Source organism: Pezoporus wallicus, unplaced genomic scaffold (assembly GCF_028554395.1).
Source record: "Pezoporus wallicus isolate ANWC-B61680 ecotype Strahan unplaced genomic scaffold, APGP_CSIRO_Pwel_v1 contig_7640, whole genome shotgun sequence".
NCBI lineage: Eukaryota > Metazoa > Chordata > Aves > Psittaciformes > Psittacidae > Pezoporus > Pezoporus wallicus.
In genome coordinates this window covers 97,977-105,710 of record NW_026635488.1, presented here as the reverse complement: position 1 = coordinate 105,710, position 7,734 = coordinate 97,977, and the positions used below count along the sequence as shown (strand labels likewise).

Here is a 7,734-nt window from a genome sequence, read left to right as displayed (position 1 = left end):
ATTTTAAAAAGAGAGGACATGTACTGTAAGGTTAAAATGTAAGCAGAAATCCTGACACTGAGCTTGTACCTCTGGGGGCACAAATGATTAAGCCTTTGGTGAAATCTCTTTGTTGTGCATACTCATATATGCAAGCTAGCTGCAGCCTAGATGGGGACTGCAACATACATGGCAATATCAGTGATGGGAGCATGTGGTGGTGTTGGCCAGTGCTAAAGCATTTTTAGCCCCTCCAGTAAATGTGTGTTTTTGCACATGTTCACAAACACATACCTGCACACACCCCCAAGCATGTCCATCGAACCAGTAAGGAATGCAGCCACTATGCAGCTTTTTCTTGACAGGGCTCTGCACACTGTGTCAGCCAAGAAAAAATTCACATTTACAGGAAAACCCTCTGCTGTTCTCACCTTGCTACACAGTAAATAAAAGTGTTGTACAGCAATGTTGACATAGTAACTCACAGAGGAATTTCACAGACAAAACAACCATGTATGCACAGATGCTAACAAAGTAACTTGGGATTTCACGTGCACTTAGTAAGAAATTATTGCCTTGCAAATTAGACCAAGGATATAAGATGATTATCATGACTCATTTGGTACCACCAGGTATTGTACTATTCAGGTTTAACTTAAGAGAACTTGAAGGAACATACAGAACTTTGCTTGAGGTTTCAGCCAATACCAAAAAAAATCTCAGTTTCTTAAATTTCCCATCCACATTTAGACATCCCAAATGATTGAAACACTACTGCCAAGTTTCATTTACACTTCAAAAGAGGAACATTTTTCTGGCCCTGAACATTGACCCTTTGGAATGTTGTGTGTCCCTGGTGCATGCTAGAGAGTTTCAAAACAGATACAGGAATGAGAGCAAAGTAAATCAAGTCTATGAGTTCCTGGAAAAGAGAAAATAATCAGTGCTTATAACAGTAAATAAAATTGGACAGACCTCATTTTACAATCCCAGAGGCAAAGGGGTATGGGTCAATTCACATGCAGCCAGCTAACCCCCTACGACCAAAAACGATTGTCTTGCTGGAGACAGTCCTTGTCCTATGTGAGTGGTGGAATTGGGCCCAAATGCTCTCCTGGGGAAGGACTAGCTAGCACTGACCAAAACCATGTTCAATAATTCAGCAGGGGATAATCATGCCCTTTCCTGAAGGCTATGTCCTGGGCCTCATTAGTTTAAGCAACACAGACACAACCAGACTGGTCAGCAGGGAACAGAAATGCTGGCAGTGTTACAGTGACCCCACTCTGCTACTTCTAGGGAGTCGGGATTAAAAACACTGCCCTTGCAATATATTCTGAACTTACAGGAACAATAAAATCTTAAGAACAATTTCTTTATAAAGCAACAGTTCTGGTACAATTCCAGGAAATTAGCCCATTTGCTAAGGCTCAACTCTAAAGTGCTATACATTTGTTAGATTAGTTTTATTCCTTGGGTGACCACTGTTAATAACAGCAGCTCCCGGAATGGTTTCATAAGATAAGTACTTACTTGCCAGACTCATCGCTACCTTTCAAACCTCTGGAAATGAAATCAGCAAGTCATTATATGCAGCACAAAGCTTTGTAACGAGCAGTCATGAAACTTTTGTGAGTCCAAGGACTGACCATCAAATTTAGCTTTCAAAATGTGAGACCTAAATCAAGGCATTTGAAAATTATACCTAATGCATTTTCAAGTGTTAGCAGGTGTCATACCTGCAGGGCTGTTTCCTTTCATTCCTCACTGAAGACTTTATCTTTTCAATAGCCCAATTCATGTCAATGTCATGATTACAGAGACCAGGACACAGAAGTCTAGACATTTTCAACCAAATACTGGCAATGTGACTTCATCCTCTTCCATTCTGCAACTTTGACAAGGACACAAATGTCTCCAGAACTGTCATTATCATGAGAGAAAAATTCAAAGTTAATCAGAAAAAATCCTTAGTTCCCAGACTTCACAAAAAGCTAGTTCACTTCTGCCTCCTGAAATCTAAAGCATGCTTTTTGAATCTGGCAGCCTGACTGGTATGTGTCATAGTTATTTATCCCTGCTCCTGTTGCAGCACTTGGATACGTCTTTTTCTGGATGGATGTTTTTCCCTGGTGCATGGCCGTGGTGAACCAAATCCACCATTTTTCTGTAATGCAATCTAGCACTATGTGGCATATGTTCATGTTTGAAATCATACCACACTGGCTGTAAGCGTGGTTCACTTTTAATGGGTTATCTAGAACAGTTGTTTCAGGGCTTCAGACTATTTTGAGCAATAATCTCAGTGAATGGAAACACCAAACTTCCTCGCATGTTGTTACCCACAGTCACTGACAACTGCAGTTGTACAGATGCATTGGGATCCAACCTGCCTTGTCCAAAGTTACAATTATTCCTTGAGGTCCCCTGAAAGACAGCAGGAGGTGGCAGGCAGCAATCATCACACTCCTAGGGTGAGCTTCAATGGGTTTAAAGGCAGTCAGGGCCTTCCAAAGTCTTGCACACCCCCTGAAGAATGACTGGCAGAACATTCAGTGACTCATTTCTGGAGAGACACTGTGGCAATGGTACATATACCACCTGTGTATATAACCTGTATTACCCTGATTGCATGTGAATCGTAAACATTAATTGTGGAAATCAGAGGAAAAAAGTCCCAAATGTTTTCAACCATTTATGTTTTATTATGCTATAAATTTAAATTGTTTCTAGCCAAGCTGATTTTCAGGAACAGATCTAATTTCTGCTCTGCTGTTAATTGCAGCTCTCTCTCCAGACTGGTAATCAAGCTATGGATTGGGTGCTTTGCAGTGCTGTGTCAGAAAGCCATAATGAGAAGCAAGTAAACAGCCATTGTGCTGAGGAAACATCAGATAATCAGCTTTATTTTCTCCCTGAGTGGGTTTTAACGCACAGGTCACATTGACTGGGACATGAAGCCTCTGAGATAGCATTTGACAAGACTTTCTTCTTCCTTAGAGACTTGAAATTCCATTTGGTGCCCAGTTATGTGCAATCACTTGTGTGTGATAACTTTTGTTGAGTTGTGTAAAAAGTAAGATATCACCACAGAAAAACTAAGGCTCTCCTATCATCTGCTCTATTTACACTATGCCAGCACAAGGATATAATAAAAGAAGAAGACTGTCTTTATTTCAGCAAGATCTCAGCAGCAGAAAGCAGCAGAGACAGAAAGTCCCTGGAGACAGAGGTTTACACCCAATAAAGACAATATCATCAGAAGTTTGTACTTGCTGACATGCTTATGATTTCCAGCTAAATGTGCACTTCTTTGCCTTCCTGGCAGGGTGACACAAAGGCCAGGGCTCCCTGATGACTCCCAGGGTTGAAAGCAGCAACAGGAAGCCCAAGTGTGTCACCCCATACATGCAGGGAGTTGGGCAGCCCAGGCCCTGTGGATGGAGACAAGCCAAGGCCAGGCTGGGACATTGTCCCATGGGCAGTGATCCCAAACAATGAGGTCCATGGCCAGGCAGGGAAGGCTCTGATGGCCTCAGTGGGCTGAAATGGTGTCCTGGTCCATGGGCAGTGTGGGGGAGCCCCATGGGAAGCCGGTCTGTGCCTTATGCCCTCAGGTCCTGATGCTTGAATTACCTTGTGTGCTCTAGGTGAATGAGTTCATGACATAAGGATGATGCTGGGTTAAAGGTTCTGCTACCCTGCAAATTAGGGAAGTAACAGCTTCCAGAAACAAAATGGGAACATTAGCATACCTCTCTACAGTAGTTTCTTGTCTTCCTTTAAGCTTATTTGTGTCAGGCTGAAGACCCCTTGACTCTCAACTTAGAATAGATGGGGACTCTAGGGAGGATTGATAAAAATTAAAAAAAACAACTGGGCTTCATCTAAAAAGCAACATGTTAAAATCAAGCCCCTTCTGCTCTGGGTTTGGTTATTACCAGGTTTGGAACAACTGGGCCCCAAACTCCATTGGGTAATGAGTAGAGCACAATGCACTAAAGTCATCCCACCCTCATTTTGCCAGGGGCTGTCTGTGTCTCATACGGACAGGCTCATCTCTTCCACTCACATGTGAATAACACTCAATGGTTTCTGATTCACAGAGCATGCAATAGGAAGGAGTACAGACATCTTATTTAGTGTTCAGCAGAATTTTGGGAGACAGTCTCTAACCCCGAGTTACCTAGGTGCCAAGCCCCACAACAGCTTTCACCCTTTGTGGATGAAGCCAGTTATTCCTGAAAAGCAGTGATATAAATGGCACTGATCTGGAAGACAAATTGCAGTATATATATTTAAATACTTTAAAAATATATTAATTTTTAAAAATAGAAGAGCTAAGATTAATTGAATCCAATTTTAGACATCTATAGCGTAAATATTTGCATATGGCATAGACACTGCTAGCTCATTTCACAGTCAACAGTGGAAGACAGGCACCTTAAGTGCATGACACACCAAGCCTGTTATTAGATGTCCACCTAAGAAGACAGAAAGCCTATTTCTTTCCTAGAAAGGACTGTTTCTTTCCTCAGCTGACTAAAAGGACAACCAAAGATCATTAGCCACCTTTTAGTGGCATCTCACTCCTAGTAACCACAGAAGGAAAATCATCTTACTCAAAATCTTCCATGTCAGAATACTTCACACTTACCCACACATGAGCACACAGAGCCTCAGGAGCAGGCTGAAAGACCCCTTATAATGAAATTGACATCTCCTAGACAAGAGTGTATTAAATCTAGTTAAGTTTTAACTTATAGACAATGTTATTTGCAGCATGCTTATCCCATAACGTTCCACCAGCAGGGCTGGGTCAGTTCTATGACAGATATAGCTGAGGCCTCCATTTTCTGAAACAACTGGCCAAAGCCTACTGTTGAGGGACCTCTGGGTGAGGAGAAAGGTCATGTACCTCTTCCACTATACATATAAACTGAATACATTGAGCTGGAGCTACCATGAATGCCACAAATTATGCTGCTGCTGGAGCTGCATCCCTGGATTCCCTGGAATACAAGCCCAGGAGTGCGTTGGACAGCAGTGAATTCTGCAGGAACCCAGTGGGAAAAAACTGGCCAAGATTGTCTCTGGTTTATCAGTCTCTGCAAAAGTGGCACTAGCAAAAACTCGGGTACCCGTCTTCTACTGTGCTCCCTGTATCTAGAATCTCTGCCTTTAATTGTCACAGTCATATTTTGTACCTAATTCTTAAATTAAGAGATGTTTCCTCTCACATAGGAGCTGAAATAAATACATCAGGACTCAAAGAGTTAAAACAAGATAATTTCTGTCATAGCTGTAACAGGAAATATTAATTGCTATACTTAAGCAGTGGCTTATTGGCAAAAATGTGGTGGTTGATATTTAAACCTATATATCTGCTTATCTTCAAACCATTGAGGCAAATTCTGGATTACCCCTTTCTGAGGTTGCATAAGGATAAACATTATAAGAAACATTATATTCAATTCTTTCCTATATTTGGTCAAATTTCATATTCTATGTTACAACTGCAATAACTATTTATACAGAAGCCCACAACAGCAGCTGATAATTGTTCAGCCATTGAATTGTGCCTCAGCTGTCTCACTGTGGTAAGTGTATTCCACATACGTTTCACATAGTCTTGTGCTAGTGAAAAATTATATATGCTGTGATGTTGTATGGAACTTTGCCTCAGTGGAAAGGCTCATTATATTCATTTTGGATAATGCCTCTTTTCTGACACTAAGAACAAACAGATGGGATTTGAGAAGCTGCATTACCAAAAAAGCTGTTCTTTGAGAATCTGTAATTTCTCTGTGACCCTGGTTACTCTGACAGATTCTGCTCAGCTTTGCTTCATCTTCCCCAATTACAATTTATGACGCAAGGCAATGACCCATCAAGGCATATAACATTAGTCAGAGCTTACAACGGAAAAGCAGGGATGACATTTCCTGCCACCAGTAAACAAGAAAAATCTATCATTACCTGATATAAGCTATCACAGTAGAAGAGACCTTATCCAAGAAAAAGAGAGATGTTGCAGGAAGCATTGAAGAGCTGCAATCTTCAGTGTTGGGGTTGGAGACCCCTGTGACAGAGCACAGCAGAAAACCCAACGTTCTTGCAAGCTCAGTCCTGACCTTACTGAAGCCAGCAGCAAAACTCCCACTAATTTCAGCAAGCTGAATATTTTCTCTGGGTTCAGTTTATGGCTGAATCTCACATTATTAGAGAGTGGCAGATGATGTCTTAATTCTATGCCATAATGCTCAACTGTAAAATAGAAAAAAAAATGGGAGTTATCTACATCAGCAAGAGAGAGAACACGATGAGTCTTAACACAAGTGCTTGCACAGCACACAGCCACCCTGAGACCAGAGGTGCTGGAGAAGTGGCAGCCAGGGAGCTCTCTGCTGCCTTCAGTTTACCAGGAAATACCTTAATCTGGCAATTTATTATGGTGAGAAGTATCAGGGGAAAAAAAAGTTCCACCTATCAAATGACGAAATTTTCCTATCAGAAACATTGCTAGACAGTCACACTGGAATCAGATTTTCATCACTCTGTAATGGAAAGATAGTATTAAGGTTAGAGGGTTGGGAGCAAGAGATCTTTATTTCTTGTGACGAAAGCGTACATAGCCATCCTGAATTATTTCCCCACAGAATGCAACCAGCAATGGGAAATAAGGGCACTAAAACCAATCTGGGAGCGATCAAATTTGCAACCCTCTCCTAGGCTATAACCAGCATATTGGTATATATCTTCACTTGGAGGAAAAAGCTGTAGAACTACAAAGGAAAGTCTATCTACTTTTGTAATAATTTTTACTACACGTTTTAAGCAAGAAAACATAATGCTTCATTCTGTTTAGCAGTAGGATTAATTGCTTCTTTTCCTTGAACTTCATCCAGCTGAGACCAGCTGCTGATTTGCGGAGCTTGGCAACATCCCACATATAGGGGTCTGATACCTCTTGCAGGGAAATGCAAGGCTTCCAGCCTACTCCCACCTCCCAGGTGAGCCTGCCCAGCGCCTGGTGAGATGGGACACTTATACATAGGACAAGTTATTCACCAATGGACACTTCTCATGATTTTCATTGTTATGCTGACTGCTGGTGAAAAAAAGTTAACTTTCAGCTTTCTCTTTGGAAGTCAGGCTTCTAAACCTCAGTTTTGTAAAATCCTGGGTGTTGAAGGGAAAATTCTAATTATAACTAGTCAGCAGGGTGCACAGCAGTCACAAAGACAAGGACAAGCAACAAGCGGCTGAGGAAAGGAAAATTCTCATCCAGGACCACAGAATGCCAGAAGTAGGGCTTCTCTTTCTTCCTTGCCCTCTTGCTCTTCTCACCTTCTCTGCGCATCCAATTACCAGCACTGAGAGCAGTCCCTGTACCCGACAACCCAAGTCATTTTCTGTGGGGAGTGGAGGTGATAAGATTCGCATGAAGAACAGTTTGGGAATGAGTTCTGAGGCCTTGATGATTGACAAGCACTGGGGCAATGAGTTGGAACGTTGAAGGACAGGGAAGGTCGAAGAGCAAGCCTTGGGAGGATGGGCCAGGATGTATTTGTGGCGGGAATCTCAGTTGGAGGCCAGAGAATGTGGGGATTGTGAGAGGGTCTGCAGCATTGTGATTGGACTATTTACCTGGAGAGTTTCACAGTGGCCAATGAGATTGAACGTTGTATGTATGTGCAGGTTGGGAAAGTACCGAACAAGGGGATAAAAAGGGCTTGGTGGTAATAAACAAGG

The 7,734-nt window shown here is 42.0% G+C and overlaps 1 long non-coding RNA gene across 2 annotated transcripts; it reads right to left on the bottom strand.

Moving 5' to 3' along the window:
* Positions 1-739: 739 nt before the first annotated feature.
* On the bottom strand, positions 740-6,957 carry LOC130611589 (uncharacterized). 2 transcript variants are annotated; one of them, XR_008975270.1, is made up of 3 exons: positions 6,197-6,957; positions 1,719-1,902; positions 740-1,108 (listed from the first exon to the last, which is right to left on the bottom strand). It is a non-coding gene; the product is annotated as an uncharacterized LOC130611589 (long non-coding RNA). The 2 variants fall into 2 exon arrangements; XR_008975271.1 differs by having other exon boundaries at positions 1,719-1,873.
* Between the last annotated feature and the right edge of the window lie 777 nt (positions 6,958-7,734).